The sequence below is a fragment of the Capra hircus genome, chromosome 15, assembly GCF_001704415.2.
Source record: "Capra hircus breed San Clemente chromosome 15, ASM170441v1, whole genome shotgun sequence".
NCBI classification, from domain to species: Eukaryota; Metazoa; Chordata; class Mammalia; order Artiodactyla; family Bovidae; genus Capra; species Capra hircus.
Window position 1 is genome coordinate 27820652 of NC_030822.1, and position 17531 is coordinate 27838182.

Here is a 17531-nt window from a genome sequence, read left to right on the forward strand (position 1 = left end):
TAGTGGTTTAGCCAGTGACAGAGCCCAGTTCTTTTTCCCCAACTTCTGGATCTCCCTGTGGCTGCCAGCCTGGGGCTCAGAGGACTCAGAAACTCAGAGGTGCCAGGATCAGCCAGGAGGTTATGACCTCACCCTCCTCTCCAGCTCAGGGAGGGAGGAGATGGGCCAGGCAGGACACAGGATGGGGGAGCTTGTAGGAGAAAGTGCTGCAGCTGGGGGCTGCTTCTATGCTGTCACTCAAGGCAGAGGAAGGGAAACCTGCTAACTGGAGCTGCTCTTTGTCCTGCTCATTGAGTGACAGGACCACAGAGGACAGAGACACAGACATCAGCCTCTCCTAGTATCTCTCCCACTTCTCAGGTGGGCAGAACCAAGGAGAGGGCCCATTACAGAGGAGTCAGTGCAGGAGAGCAAATCCCTGATGCCAGCGTCTGGCTTCTTCTGCCATGGAGCCAAGTGTGACCTGGAGCCTGGCATGGGGTGGAGCTACAGGAGTCAGTGAAGGCTCTGGAGATGTGTTCAACAGACACTTCAAGGAAGCCTTCTGGGATCACAACACCTTCCCTCCATCCTCCCCAATCCAGCCCTGCCCTTTGGGGCAGCATCTCTGCTCAGCAGAACTCCAAGTGTTGGTTTCTGGGAACATTGTACTGGAGCCTGTGGGCTTCGGAGAGGTTTCCCAGCTCGTTCATGTAGCGCTGGTGCAGCCTGTCCACCTCCTCCTGGGAGGGATGTGGTGTCTTCTGTACCTCGATGGGCTTCCCCACTGCAAGACACAGAGGTGAGTGATGGCCCAGAGCAGGAACCACTGGAGTCCCAGGATCCCATGGGCCAGGACTCCATGGCAGAGGTCACACCTGCTGGAAGGTGCCTGTACTGCCTCCCTTCCAATTGTATTTTGGGTGACCTAATCTAGATATTAGGGCAACTCCAAGCTCTGATGATAAAACGCCACAGGCTGCATGACCTCCTGCTAGGCAATGTATTAGATACTTTAATGCATGATCTCTTTATCCTCCTAGAAATCCTCCAAAGATAGAACTTGCTTTATTCCTTTTTGACAGCTGAGGTGTTAAACTCACCTCAGGGAGCTTAAGTAACTTGTTTAATGTCACATAGCTAGGCAGAATCAGTGTCAGGTTGTAAGCCCTGGGAATGTGCTCTTAGTCTCAAGGACACATGGATGTGGGAATCTCAGATGCCATGATTGGACACACCCAAATGTCTGGGAGGTGGTGGGCCACACCCCAAGCACCCTACTTCCCTCTCTCTTGCTATGCTAGAGGGCAGTGCCCCCCATTCTAAGGAGGAAATAGGAGGCCCTATCAACTTCCTTCCTCTGGTTATATCTGGCTCAGAAAGCAGCTGTCGTGTCTTCTCTTCAAAGTCATCTGGAGGCAGCAGCCCTATAACATTCCTGAAAATATTACCCCCAAATCCAGGGAAACTCTTGACTGCCTGGACTCAACTAAAGGTAACTGGGTGAATGGAGATAAACAGACTTCTCATTACAAGCTTTGCCATTGGAAGATATTTGGAATCCAAGAGGAGAGCAAATGAGATGACCATATAACTGAAAAGATGGTGTTAAATCCATGCACTAAAGCCCATGCCCATTATTTATAGGAAATTCCTTCAGGCTCTCCTTTGTAGCCTGATGATGGCTATTATACACAGTTCTAACAGACCTGGAGTGCACGTCCCTATATCCATCTTCCCCAATAATCCTTTTGGAGATTGTCTTCTCAGAAGTAAAAACTCCTTCCTCTAGCATAGTAAAAGTCAAGTAGATCCTGACTCAAATCTCAGTTGTGTTACTCAAATGCAGGGTCATCTTTTGGAAATGATTTACCTTCTATAGGTCTCATTTTGTGATCAATAAAATGAGGATGATAGTTTTTGCTTCCAAGGTTGTAGGGACAACTGAGAAGCCACATATAAGTAGCCAATGCAGTGCCTGGCACAGTAGGTGCTCCGTTATCAGTAATGGCAACTGGTCTTTATGCCCCTGTTACTCTTCTCATCTCAGATGCCTTGCATCTGGGTTGCTTGCCTATATGTCCATTTCCCAGTAATAATTTGAAGCGGGGATGGAGTCAGCGTTCTAGGAATTAATTGCTTAATTAAAGATATGGAGGGAGATTAGAAAGAAATAGTGTAGTAGGAAAATACTAGTGGAGAAAAGGATGCTGAATAACTTGGTTTACGTGGAATACCAATAAAACTCCAAGACAAGGAATCTGCACCATCTACATAGGCCACCGGCACCTGCTTGAATAGCAGAGGGTGCCCCGCCTTGGGCTCCCTCTCGCGTGGGTCTTAGAAGCCGGGGCAAGTAAGTACACATGGCGAGCCTCCATGCTCCAGAAGGGAATTCAGCCAGAAAAACGGAGAGAACGAGTAAAGACCACACGGCAGAAACCAGTCTTTCCAGGAACTGGTCCCCTTTCTTTATTTTTCAGGTCTGCTTATATACTTTTTGTTATAGATAGGGATGAATACAGAGTCATGCGGGGTCAGCAGACCTGACCCTTATCAAAATCAGGTGCTTTATACAAATGTATACAAAGGTCTTAGGGGCTTTACATCATCTTCTGGTCATGAGGCCTGCTAACATTTTATGACCCTTTCTTTCTGATAACGGTCAGTCAACCAGAAAACTTATTTTTTCCAGGGGTGATTTTTTCTTAAACCAGGTGCCACCCTCTGAAGGTACCAAATAAAGTAGCATTCCTATAGGGTGAGGGTGTAGTGGGTTACAATTAAGAAAGGAATTTACTTAGCCTAAGGTTCAGTTCAGTTCAGTTCAGTCGCTCAGTCGTGTCCCACTCTTTGTGACCGCATGAATCGCAACACGCCAGGCCTCCCTGTTCATCACCATCTACCGGAGTTCACTCAGACTCATGTCCATCGAGACCGTGATGCCATCCAGCCATCTCATCCTTGGTTGTCCCCTTCTCCTCCTGCCCCCAATCCCTCCCAGCATCAGAGTCTTTTCCAAAGAGTCAACTCTTCTCATGAGGTGGCCAAAGTACTGGAGTTTCAGCTTTAGCATCATTCCTTCCAAAGAAATCCCAGGGTTGATCTCCTTCAGAATGGACTGGTTGGATCTCCTTGCAGTACAAGGGACTCTCAAGAGTCTTCTCCAACACCACAGTTCAAAAGCATCAATTCTTCGGTGCTCAGCCTTCTTCACAGTCCAACTCTCACATCCATACATGACCACAGGAAAAACCAGAGCCTTGACTAGACTGACCTTTGTTGGCAAAGTAATGTCTCTGCTTTTGAATATACTATCTAGGTTGGTCATAACTTTTCTTCCAAGGAGTAAGCGTCTTTTAATTTCATGGCTGCAATCACCATTTTCTCATGATGTACTCTGCATATAAGTTAAATAAGCAGGGTGACAATATACAGCCTTGACGTACTCCTTTTCCTATTTGGAACCAGTCTGTTGTTCCATGTCCACTTCTAACTGTTGCTTCCTGACCTGCATACAGATTTCTCAAGAGGCAGGTTAGGTATTGGTCTGGTATTCCCATCTCTTTCAGAATTTTCCACAGTTTATTGTGATCCACACAGTCAAAGGCTTTGGCATAGTCAATAAAGCAGAAATAGATGTTTTTCTGGAACTCTCTTGCTTTTTCCATGATCCAGCAGATGTTGGCAATTTGATCTCTGGTTCCTCTGCCTTTTCTAAAACCAGCTTGAACATCAGGGAGTTCACGGTTCACGTATTGCTGAAGCCTGGCTTGGAGAATTTTGAGCATTACTTTACTAGCATGTGAGATGAGTGCAATTGTGTGGTAGTTTGAGCATTCTTTGGCATTGCCTTTCTTTGGAATTGGAATGAAAACTGATCTTTTCCAGTCCTCTGGCCACTGCTGAGTTTTCCAAATTTGCTGGCATATTGAGTGCAGCACTTTCACAGCATCATCTTTCAGGATTTGAAAGAGCTCCACTGGAATTCCATCACCTCCACTAGCTTTGTTTGTAGTGATGCTTCCTAAGGCCCATTTGACTTCACTTTCCAAGATGTCTGGCTCTAGATGAGTGATCACATCATCATGATTATCTGGGTCGTGAAGATCTTTTTTGTACAGTTCTTCCGTGTATTCTTGCCACCTCTTCTTAATATCTGCTGCTTCTGTTAGGTCCATACCATTTCTGTCCTTTATCGAGCCCATCTTTGCATGAAATGTTCCCTTGGTATCTCTAATTTTCTTGAAGAGATCTCTAGTCTTTCCCATTCTGTTGTTTTCCTCTATTTCTTTGCATTGATCACTGAGGAAGGCTTTCTTATCTCTTCTTGCTGTTCTTTGGAACTCTACATTCAGATGCTTATATCTTTCCTTTTCTCCTTTGCTTTTTGCCTCTCTTCTTTTCAAGCTATTTGTGAGTCCTCCCCAGAGAGCCATTTTGCCTTTTGGCATTTCTTTTCCATGGGGATGGTCTTGATCCCTGTCTCTTGTACAATGTCACAAACCTCATTCCATAGTTCATCAGGCACTCTATCTATCAGATCTAGGCCCTTAAATCTATTTCTCACTTCCACTGTATAATCATAAAGGATTTGATTTAGGTCATATCTGAATGGTCTAGTGGTTTTCCCTGCTTTCTTCAATTTCAGTCTGAATTTGGTAATAAGGAGTTCATGATCTGAGCCACAGTCAGCTCCCCGTCTTGTTTTTGTTGACTGTATAGAGCTTCTCCATCTTTGGCTGCATAGAATATAATCAATCTGATTTCGGTGTTGACCATCTGGTGATGTCCATGTGTAGAGTCTTCTCCTGTGTTGTTGGAAGAGGGTGTTTGCTATGACCAGTGCATTTTCTTGGCAAAACTCTATTAGTCTTTGCCCTGTTTTATTCTTCATTCCAAGGCCAAATTTGCCTGTTACTCCAGATGTTTTTTGACTTCCTACCTTTGCATTCCACTCCCCTATAATGAAAAGGACATCTTTTTTTGGGTGTTAGTTCTAAAAGGTCTTGTAGGTCTTCATAAAACCGTTCAACTTCAGCTTCTTCAGCATTACTGGTTGGGTCATAGACTTGGATAACTGTGATATTGAATGGTTTGCCTTGGTGACGAACAGAGATCAGTCTGTCGTTTTTGAGATTGCATCCAAGTACTGCATTTCAGCCTCTTTTGTTGACCATGATGACTACTCCATTTCTTCTGAGGGATTCCTGCCTGCAGTAGTAGATGTAATGGTCATCTGAGTTAAATTCACCTATTCCAGTCCATTTTAGTTCGCTGATTCCTAGAATGTCGATGTTTACCCTTGCCATCTCTTGTTTGACCACTTCCGATTTGCCTTGATTCATTAACATGATTAATCTTAAAGGTTAATACTTCTTTCTCCTATATGCTAGTTATATTCATTATAAGGGCAGGGAATATGGAGATTTAGCAGCAAACATTGGCCCAATAAATGAAAAACCCTTCACCAATATAATTCCTAGTCAACCCACTATACTAATAATTTCTAACTTCCTAAAAGAATCTGCCTTGAGAAAGTTTAAAACATCTCATGCCTCTCATGATTGGGAGGCTGTAAACAATCACATGTGGCTGGATGAAGCTGTTCAGGCAGGCTAGATAACCTTCAGAGGAGTTTTTAAGTTGAAATACTCTTGTCATGCCCAGGAATTTTTATTAACTGGAGCTGTAGGTTAACTCCTTCTCCAAGAGAGGTGGTGGGGGACAGCCCCCCATAAAGTCAGAGGTGTAGATGAGAGCATGAAGCATTAAAATAGGCAGACTCTGGTTTTGGGGATAGATGCTCTGGAACAGGGGGTTTCCTGAGGCTCGATCCAGCCTTTGCATATGTCGAAGCCTCCTTCCTCATGACCTTTGCCACGGGCAGAGTTCCTCACACTGTCTCCCAGCAGCCTTGCATCTGGGTTACTTGCCTATATGTCCATCTCCCAGTAATAGAACCTGAACTCCAGGAGGACAAGGATGTGTCTGGCCCATTTCCATTCCCCTTCAGCCCAAGCCCAGGTCCCTTGCCCTGTAACCCAACCCCTCCCAGCCTGGATTTTGGCTTACCCCCAGCATTGATGGGCCGACAGTATGGATTAAGACCAAAAGTGTATTGGAAACACCACAGCCATAAAAGAGTGGAATGGAAGCTCCCACGATCTTCAGAATTTTGTTCCCAGAACCAGCGCAACCAGGAACCAGGGGAGTTCTCAGTCTGGTTAAACATGTCTTTCTCTCCAAAGGAGAAGATCAGCACCAGAGCTGCTCTGGAGGGAGGCAAGAGACAGGGCATGTGGAGGGGCAAGAAGGCACAAGCTGGTCACTAGCTTCCTGCAGGGACATAGTGAGTGGGAGCTGGAGCAGAGGACAGAGTCACGGACCGAAAGTAGGAGGCCTCGGGTGTCTCTCAGACCTGCCACAGCCTTGCTTTATGACTCAAGCAGTTACTGCCTCCTCTTGGGGCCATCACCTCCCCATTACACCATGACAGGGAGACCAGAATGCTGCAGACAGTCCTCTCTGATTTAAAACATCTGCAAACTTTCTTTCAAAATCTCTTCTGCCCCAGCTAGCTTATATTCTTAAAGAGTGCTTCAGGGTAAGAGAACAGCTTTAAGCTACTTCATAAGCTCCATTCTCACAGAAGCCTTAGGTCTCAGATCTGATGCCAACTGTGGGCATTACGACCCTTCACATCTAGTCCCTTTGATCACCAAGTCTCCCTTCTAGAATCTTCTCTGGGTATTTGGGCATGACACAATACATCTAGGGCTCGGTGGCTCAGACAGCAAAGAATGCCTGCAATGTGGGAGATGTGGGTTTGATCCCTGGGTTGGGCAGATCCCCTAGAGGAGGGCAAGGCAACCAACTCCAGTATTTTTGCCTGGAGAATCTCCATGCAGAGAGGAGCCTTGTGGGCTACAGTCCATAGGTTCACAAAGAATTGGACACGACTGAGTGACTAAGCATAGCACAGCACAGTACATCTATAACCAAGATAGAATCTTCACTGTGAATGGACTGAGCATCTCTTGCCAAAATAGGATTTACATTCATCTCTCAGTCTTTCCAGCAAAATACAATCTTTGTCAATCTCCAGCTGAACTAAGAGCCCTCTCCCTGATACCCATGCATCAGGGTGAGCCTGATAAAGCCCTTGTGGTTCCATAGCCTGGCATCCAGTGACACCTGGACGTCCCCAACAACGATGGACAGCAGGTTACTGCCTCCTTCCCTGCTCAGAAAGTGAGCAACACTCTCCCTGTCTACTGAGACCAGCCCTAGGGAGAGAGGATGGTGGTTAGATACAGGATAAAGGGGGCAGGGACTGTGGGGGTGGGGGTGGTGTACCCTGGGCTCCCCTCTCCCAGGTGGGAGCTCCCTGAGGACTGGGACAGAGTCCTTTCTCTCCACACAACCCCTCACCGAGCTCATTGCTGGGCATAGAACTGTGGGAAGTGCTTCCTTATACTAACCTCCTTTTCTAATATACATACTCTTAGAGAAAGTTCTGATTGTTGGCAGCCCTTCCTAAAAACCCCCCTCATGTCTCCAGCCCTCATATACCTGGGCAATCCAATGGTTGAAAGACTTATCCCCTAACATGATGTAATCCCTGACCAAGAGGACCTGGAAAAACATGTTCAATGTCATAAGATGTGGGCGGATACCAGGGAAGATCAAGGAGAAGCCTGTGCCCTCAGTGCACAGGTTGGTAACAGTTCCAATGCCCATGATCCCGTGGGGGTGGTAGGCAGTGAAGTAGTTCCGGGAGGGGTCCAGCTCGGCAGTCTTGACCAGCTGCAGGGACGGCAGCCTGGTGAATCGGGGCTGCACCTCATGTCCTCCCTGGTCTCTGTTCTGACTTTCTGTGCTGATCTCTTCTATGTCTCCCCTGTGCCCAAGTGCTATCACACCCCCATGTGAGTGTCCTGAGATTAGAGATGCCTATCTGAGGATCCTTGTCCCCACTGCAGGCCTGGAGCAGAAGAGGTGCTCTGGGAGACTGTGGAATGAAGAGGGAGAGGGAGCAGACTCATGAATAGATGAAGCCGATTCAGCCCACCTGGGAGGGAAGGCCTCCTGCCCAAGGCAGAGGTAGGACTCCTGGCAGGGTGACAGGGACACAAGCCTCTGTCCTATGTGAAGAGAGACCTTGTCCCAGGCAGAGCCCACCCAGGATGAAGGAGCCATCACAGGAGAGAGTGAGCATCTCTCCAAGGACTGTGGTAGCTGGGGTTCTATCCCAGATGGAGGGCTGGACCCCTGAGTTGCTGTGACACAGTGTAAGAGACCTCAGGGTGCTGAAGGTAGGGGCTGGGAGGAAGGGCATGAAGTCTCTAGCGATGCCCGCAGATGTGGGTGGGGAGGGTCAGGGAGCTGTCATGCCAAGTCTGCAGCACTTCCTGACACCAGGTCACAGCCTGCCCACAGCACTACACCCCTGCTCAGGCCTTGGCCTGTGTAGACATTGCTGCTCCAGGATAATGAAATCTTCACAAAGAAACCCAGCTCCTGGACTTATCATCAGCATGAGGTGGAGGCAACTTGTCCTAGGGGAAACACTGCCTGATTCTCCACCATTAGTTTTCTCTCTGCTGGCCATTTGGTGCTACTGCCCCTCCTGTGGATATGGCAATGCCAAAAGACTTTTGTAGGAAGGCCATAGGGTATACTTAGAAAGATCCAGTACTCTAAAATAGTTTTCTAAATTTACTTATAACTCTACCAATAGACTGTAGGTATTAAATCAGGAAGAACTGAAGGAAGTTCAGAAATACATGCTCATTTGACACAGAGTGCAGAGGCTTATGAATGCAGGGGAGCACCAACAGAGAGGGGCTCCCTACCTGGGACCACGAACATGTTGTCCTCCCCAAGATCCCTGAAGGACCTGTACTATAAATATGTGTGGGCATGTTGAAGGGTCTCCTGGGAGGTAAAGAAGTGAAGTCGCTCAGTCGTGACCGACTCTTTGCGACCCCATGGACTGTAGCCTACCAGGCTCCTCAGTCCATGGGATTTTACAGGCAAGAATACTGGAGTGGGTTGCCATTTCCTTCTCCAGGGGATCTTCCCGACCCAGGGATTGAACCCTGATCTCCTGCATTGTAGGCAGATGCTTTACTGTCTGAGCTACCGGGAGGTGGTTAGGTCTAAAATCTGCAGGTCAAATCCCCACTCTTGCAGGCCCCCAGCCCAGGCTAGGTGAGGCAAAGTGCATGTTATCTCTCTCTCTGCTGGCTACTTTGTGCTCTTGCCCCTCCAGTGGATATGGCGATGCCTGAAGACTCCAGGGGGCAACAATCCTGAACACTGTGTAGGTGGAATTTCTGCAAATCAAGTTCGATGTCCCACCACTGTCAATAGTTTTAGGGCTGAGAAATCCCCTTGGAACCTCACGAAGGAAGGAGCAGAAAGGGGGTGCAAAGGACAGGCACAGAATTGCTCAGCATCATTTTTTTTCCCTAGTCATGCATTTGACAGTAACTCCGGTTGTAAAGAAAGCCAGATGCTGTCCTGAGGTCTCCAGGATGGCCTGATGTCTCATGGAATCCACACAACCCAGTGATGTATGCTGTATCATCTCTACATATGAAGAAATGGAGGCTCAGAAAGGCTATTTTATTATACTCAGTAAGGTGTGCAGTAGGTAGGTTGCACACATGGTATTAGAACTTTTTCTGCCCAGGCCCAAAGAATACACTCCATATATTTCTTCTCTCCTGTGTGCAGAGGACAGCTGCCTGCCCTGGCCTGGCACTGTTTCCCTTCTGCCTTTCCTACCCTATCTGGTCAACGAGCCATCCTTTCCTCTCTGATTACAAACTGAGTTTATTCTCTCTGTGATAAAGGAATGAGCAGAATGGAGTTGGTCAAATCAATGTTTTCTTCCATCAGGACTGATCTTTGGGTCCATGGTCAGGACTTCATAATGGCCATGAGGAGCCCTGAGTCAGAGAATCAGAGGCACTCAGAGTAGGAGGGAGCAGACTGCTTAGGGGATACATGGAGAAACTGAGATCAGAACAGGAAAGGCTTTCCAAGAACGCATACCATACCCAGATGCAACAGGATAGAACCTGAGAACCAGTTCAGGGCTCTCTGTTTTGCTTTCTACCCAGAAAGGCACTAATTGTAAAACTAGTAAAAGAACTTCCTGTGTGACCTTGGTCACACCTTCCTCTCTCCTGGGTGCTTGTCTCCTTATATGATGAGCTGTAAGGCCAGAAGGTCTCTAAGGACATGACTTTATTACCTGCACCCTCAAGCATGGCTGCTGAGAGGTGCAGGTAAGTTACATATGTGTGCCACACTAGATGGCCCACAAGACTCCTTCAAACCCTGTTCATTTATCAATCCTCATATCGGCCCTACATCTCTGCAGATGGAAAACCATGGGCAGACAGAGGCTGGACTCTCTTCCAGGCCACGTAGTGGTGGAAGCCTGGTTCGTCTCTCCCAGCCCAGTACCCTACTCACTGCACACAGGATCACACTTCCCCATGGACACATGGGGCACTACAGTCCTGGCCACTACCCAGATAGCTCCGTTACTCACCAAGGTGGGGAAATAGTCTTTTACGTACTTCCCTAAGATCCAGGACCTGAAGGCCTGGATGTGCCTGCCTCTGTGCAGTGGAGAGTTTCGGTCCAGGTACCACCAGGTGGCATGCAGGATAGTGAAGATCCAGAATCTTGTGAGCAGGAGGCCTATGAAGACCGCATAGCAGATAAAGGCTGGGAAGGGAAGCAGGAGCATTAGTGGGCACTAATGGCCAGGGTGAAGGATGCACTCTCCCCGTATGCCCAGCACTAGCAGCACTGTCCTGTCCAGCCATCACCCCAGGGGGAACAGGTCAGCCTCCCCAGTACTCCAAGGAGGAGAAAATGCAGTTGAGGATGTGCCACACTGAGACCCTGGATTTGACACCAGGACTAACTCCAAACTCACCTGTTCCTCCTATGCCACGCTGCCTCATTCACTCTGGTTTTCCCTTCCCTTTCCCTCCCTGTCTGTTAAGAAGTCTTTCTTTCCTCAGTGCTCAATAAATTCCCAGGAGCCCAGTGACTGCATAAATTGTTTCCAGTTATCATTCTTTGGAACCTCAGAGAAATGGAGACATTCTTTCTGCCCAGCCCTCCTTCTGTATACTCGCTGTCCATCTTTCTGTAGACAAATCCCACTAGATTCCTCCCTCTACTTAAACTTCTCATGACTGAGGCACAGCACAAGCAACTCAGCCTGACATTCAGGCTCCTCAAGAAACTTGCTCCAGCCTGCCTCATGCACAGGCCCCGTAGCTTCAGCTACACTAAGTGGCTCAGTGCTCCTCCGACTGCCTGAGCTCCTTCAACCTCTTAGCTTTCGCTCATGCAGTTTCCTCTGCCTGCCATGCCCTTTCCTACTGAAGGAAGGTTGAAGAGGTCAACACCTGAATGGACTGTAGGTTGGGGGTGCAGCAGGGCTAGGACTGGGCCTGACGAGGAATTTCCATCTGATCCTTGATTCTCAGTCCCTACCACAGGCTAACCTGGTTTCATCTCAAGAGTCAGGTGCTATGATACCAATAGAGCCTAATTTCCAGGGAATATTGCCCCTTCCAGACCCCATTCTCTCCTCCTGACACCATGCAATCAAATTCCTTAAGAAGGTCAGCTTCCATTTCTATTCCTTTTGGAAGAAGGGTAGCCGGGCTCTTTCCCGGCATGCTTCCAGGAGGAAGGCACTCTGGACTCAGTCTGAACAGTAGTAAAATACAGAATCTGGATAAAGTAAGTTGAGGCTCACAGATGTTCACTTCCCAGAGAGCTCTTGTGATGTGCCAGGTGCTGGTGGTACAGCCATGCCTGCCCTCCTGGAGCTGACTGTCTCAAATCCAGGGGATGGAGAAAGGATGCCACTGGGAAAGTTGGTCAGGATTTAACTTCAATTTTATTTACTGAGTTGAAAGAGACACATGTACCCCAAAGTTCATTGCAGCATTGTTTACAATAGCTAGGACGTGGAAGCTACCTAGATATCCATTGGAAGATGAATGGATAAGGAAGCTGTGGTACATATACACAATGGAATATTACTCAGCTACTAAAAAGAAAACATTTGAGTCAGTTCAACTAAGGTGGATGAAATTGGAGCCTATTAACAATGAAAAGTAAGTCAGAAAGAAAAACACCAATACAGTATGTGAACGCATATATATGGAGTTTAGGAAGACGGTAACGATGACCCTATATGCAAGACAGCAAAAGAAACACAGATGTAAAGAACTTTTGAATTCTGTGGGAGAAGGCGAGGGTGGGATGATTTGAGAGAATAACATTGAAACACATATATTACCACATGTAAAACAGATGACCAGTGCAAGTTTGATGCATGAAGCAGGGCACTCAAGGCAGATGCTGTGGAACAACCCAGAGGGATGGGGTGGGGAGGGAGGTGGGAGAGCGGTTCAGGATGGGGGGACACATGTGCACCCATGGCTGATTCATGTCGATGTATGGCAAAAACCACCACAATATTGTAAAGTAATTAGCCTCCAATTAAAATAAATTAATTAAGTAAAATTATTTATTTATTTTTTTTTACTACAAATGTTTAATTTGAAGAAAACAATGACCCAGTTAGATCTCTGCCCTGGGGCAAAATTAAAAATATGTTTTGGTTTTTCCCGCTTTCAGAAAGCCAGTTCTAGAGAATCAAATCAAGTTGTTATTAGTGGCTCCCCAGAGGGTTGGATTTAGGGGACATCTTTCACTTTGGAAACACATTTTGTTTGAATGTGTTACAACAGCAAATATTAGCTTTAACCAGAAAAAAATAGTTAGGGAAAAACCACATTTTGGTCATTTATACTTGACCAGAAAGACTTCCCTGCACTTCACCATCCCCCTTATCCCAAACCCAAACTTGGGAGTCTTTTCAGTCACTTAGGAAAGAGACTTCTTTCACCTCATAATATCAAGTGGGAAAATGTATCACCCCACTTTACCAAGCCCAGAGAGGGTATGCAAATTGCCTAAGCTCAGACAGCAAGCTAGTAGGATGGGACCTGGCATTCATTTCTACTATTTTGGCTCCATCATGCTCCCAACATTCATTCATTCAACAAACATTCATTGCCTTCAACCCTTCTAGGATCTGGAAACACAGCTGAGAACAAGCCCAACTGTTTGAATGGAACTTACCTTCCTGTGTGAGGTGTGAGAGTTACAGAGGAGAGGAAAGGAAGCAGAGTGAACAAGTAACCCATTGGAAACTATTGGTACCTATGCCCTGAGGTCACCGTGACAGGCCCTAATTGACCTCTCTGGCCACTTCTTTACCCCTCCCACAAATGCATATTTTATATCCAGTGTCAACCAGCTGTCCAATGTAAGTATGGGGTTCACTCCCCCACTGAAAGCCCTTAATCTCCTGTCAGCCTTTAAATCCTTCCCAGAAGATCCATCTCCTACTATGTCTGGGAAGAGGTACCTTCTTTCCACCTACCCTCAGCTTCCCTAGACCAGGGGAGGCAATCATTTACCTAAAGGGACAGATTGTAAATATTTTAGACTTTGCCACTCAGCTCAAAAGGCAACTTGGAGGATATTACATAGACACAAGATCATGTAAAATGTAAAAACCATTCTTAGCTCATGGGCTGTGCAAATACAAAAAGGGTTTGGTTCACGGGGCATAATTTGGTGACCTCTCATGTAGACTGTGGCTACTCCTTGCCATCATCATTCTACCCCCTAAACCGTCGACAGAGTAGAAACCCCAAATGCAGCCACAGAGACCTGTACCCAAAGACTGAACTTTGTCCCTCCCATACCTAAAGCCTCCTGGAGGTCCTCTTTGTCCCCAGGATAAGGGACAAGGTACATGCTCCTGACATTGGTGGGCTCACGTCCTCTTTCTCAACTTCTCTCCCTCTAGCTCCCGGTCCAGGGCTACTTGACCTCCCTGCGCTGTTCCTGATACTCCCAGGTCCCGGGCTGGGCTGGGGGTGGGCACAGCTAGTCAGACACACTCCCGCTCACAAAGCTCCCCCAAGGCCAGGTGAGAAAGATGTCCCTCATCCTCATGATCCCCAAGTGTCAGTCTACCTGGTTCTGGACCCCCAGTGCCTTTCATCCAGGAGCCAAGGGACTTGTCCCCTGCCCTAGGGTAACCCTCCTCCCCATGCTCCACACTTCCTCCCACACCCTCAGCCCTTTCTCCTCCCTCTGCCTCCTTCCCTTTCTTCCTTTGGAAGCAGAGGGGCCCAGACTTACAGTCTTGGATATCTAGGCACTCAGCTTCTCTGCTTATCTGTGTAATGAGGGCAATCAAGGATATTTAAAATGCCTAATAATCATTAGGGGCTTCCCTGATAACTCAGTGGATAAAGAATCCACCTGCAATGCAGGAGACACAGGACACCAGGATTTGATCCCTGGATTGGCAAGATCCTCCAGAGGAGGAAATGGCAACCCACCCCAGTATTCTTGCCTGAAAAATCCCATGGACAGAGGAGCCTGGTGGCTTATGGTCCAAAAGGATCACAAAGAATCAGACATGACTGAGTGACTGAGCCCAATGACTCTTAAGACAGAGACACAAGTCAATCATCAGGGATGCGGGGAGCAGGAAACTGGGGGGCTTTACTTGGGATGAAAATTTTAGCTGCTAAAGTTGGAGGAGGTTCTAAGGGACCACCTGGTATATGTGTGTGGTATGTGTGCTGGGTTTGTGGTGCCTATGTGTGTGTGAGTTTGTGTGTGAATGTGTGAAATGGCTGTAGAGTAGTCTGTACAGAGTATGTCCATAGTTTAACACCAGGATAGACAGCTTTCCAGGTGGCACCGGTGGTAAAGAATCTGCCTGCAATGCAGGAGCCCAAAGAGATGCAGTTTCAATCTCTGGGTCAGGAAGATCCCCTGGAAAAGGACTTGGCAACCACTTTAGTATTCCTACCTGGAAAATCCCATGGACAGAGGAATCTGGTGGGCTACAGTCCATGAGGTCACAGAGAGTTGGATAGGACTGAAGTGGCTTAGCACAGCAGTGGCATCTGTGTACAGGCTGAACACCAGCAGTTACAGGGGGAGCAGTTTCTACCCAATCTGGTGCCAGCAGGGGAGATGAAGAATCTCACACACTTCTAGTCACTTTCCTTTCCCAGTCCTCAATCTCGGGCCCTCCTCAAAAATGCTCCCTTCAGCAGAGCTGAACTTGGCATGTTTGAGGCCTTCCTGTCATAATGGATATGTTCACTGTGGGAGTAGGTTGGGTACTAGATCCCACATACCCTCTGGGCTCCCTACCCGGGGCCAGGCCAGGGCTGAGTTGAGAAGAGTGAGCACATTTCTTCCTTTCATCCAAAGCCCCTCCCCGATAAGGTCAGCATCCTTGGGCCCATTCTGCAGATGATGAGATGGAGGCATGGGGAGGCTTGGCATGGGTCCTCCAGGGTCCCACAGCCAGTCAGTTGCCCAGCCAGAGCCTGACCCAGCTGTGCTTCTCATTCGCCCATTCCCTATGGTCCCCTGCTTCACTCCCCCTCCTGTTCATCCCTATTCCCCTCTCTTTTCCCAACCACCAGAGTCAGTCTTCTCTTCTCTGAATGAAAAGCAAGAACTCAATCCTGTCTGAGCAGTCTGAGCAGCCCAAATGTCCCAGAATCACCGATTCCTTCCTCACAGCACCAAGCATCTTGAGGTGGGTCCCTGTCCTGGTATTCAGGTGGAACCCACAGCCCAGGAGGGCTAAGAACCCTGCCCAAAGTCACAGGTGAGGGCTTCTACCCCCCCAGACCCAACAAATTCCCACCTCCTGCAGAGGCCTCCAGGAGGGCCAGTAGCCTCAGTAGTCCCCTCAGGACCTACATCTTTGTCCCATCAATACACTGTGTGTACCTGGAATGACAGGAACCCACAGTCTCCTGTCCCCCAACCCAGCCCCCTTACTCAGGGCAATGATGCAGAAGACATACTGCAGGACCGTGAAGTTCTGCAGTCTGCGCTCCCATGGCAAAAACAAGGGCACAAACTCCACCATGCGGGCTCCTCTGCTGGCTCCTGAGCCTTCTCTGAGCTCTGCTGTGGTTGGAGACACCTGCTGGCTTTTGTTTCTGCCGGAGGTTGTCTAAGCATTTGTGGGGGCTGGGGAGGGTGAGTGCCCAATCCAACCCAGCTCCAATGCCTCCCTGCCCATGCTTGGCAAGGACCTCTTTCCTAGGAGAATTCTTTGAGCCCACTATCCTAGACCCAGGTAGAGATGGAGGGAAAAAATGCATTTGCTTCCTTAGGCAATGCTTTATCTGCCAGATCACTTTTTGTCAAATCTTGCCCATTTCTTGGTAGGTGAAGCACCAAGTATAGTGTAATCCTTTCCTCTTCATACCTTCCCAGCAATAAACAGTTGTCTTCTTTCTCTTGCCAGATCACTGTTCCCCTCCACAAATATGCAGTAATAGCTTCTATCAAAAATCTCTTGGCCCCATCATCTCCTCCATCTTGTGCCCTATTCTTCAGCTCACCTGCATAGCACAACTCATGGAATAACTGTCTGCATTCCATATCCTCCCCTTCCATTCTGTTCTCCCTCCTCCGGACTTCAGATGTCACTGTTCCATGGAACTGCTCTTGACAAGTTCACCAGGGTCTCCATGCTGCCAAATCCAGTGGTCAATTCTCAGCTCTCATCTTGACCTCTTAGCAGCCTCAGACACAGCTGATCCCTCCCTCCTCCTTGAAACCATTTGATCTGTGGATACCACACTCTCCTGGTTTCCCTCTTGCCCCTCTGGCTGCCCCTGGATATCCACAGTGGTTCTTATCCTTCACCAGGCTAAGTGTTTAAGGGCCCTCCTGCCCCTCTCAGCCATTGGACCCTCCCTCCTTTGCAGAGACCTCATCCAGACTCATGGCCTTGGAGTCTGTCTATAGGACGAACACTTCCAAACTGCATCTCCAGCCTGACTTCCCTCTGGGCTCCAGACTTGACTATGTAGTTGGGTACTTGATATCCTCCCTGGTAATCACAGCACCTCAATCATAGTCTGAATAAAACTGAACTTGACCTTCCCTCTCCTGCCCAGACCAGCTTTTCCTCTGCTCTTTGTCATCTCAGGAAAGGGGACTCAAATGACCTGGTTCCTCAGACCAAAACCTTAGTGTCACTCTGGACTATTTCTTTACCTTTCCATTCCCCTCTCTCAGCCTGTTCTCCTAAATATCTCCTTTAAAATGTACACTTTGAATTGAAATATATCAAACATACAGGAAAAGGCACAAACCCTAAGTGTAGGAGTGATGCATTGTCCCAGAGTGAACATACTTGTGTGATTTCCGCTCTGACTGACAAATAACACCTTGTCCATCACTCCTCTCCCCAAACTTCACACAGCCTTGTCTCTGCTTTGAGCTTTATAATAAGTGAGTCTTACATAGTATGCCTTTTGGAACTGACTCTTTTGGCTCAAGATTGTATTTTAAGAGTCATCCAAATTGTGTGTGTTTGTGGTACGTTTGTTCTCATTGACACATAGGACTTCACTATGTGAATAAGCCAC

General features: G+C 47.8%; 1 pseudogene; it reads right to left on the reverse strand.

Moving 5' to 3' along the window:
• Window positions 612-16015, reverse strand: LOC102173587 (annotated as a pseudogene).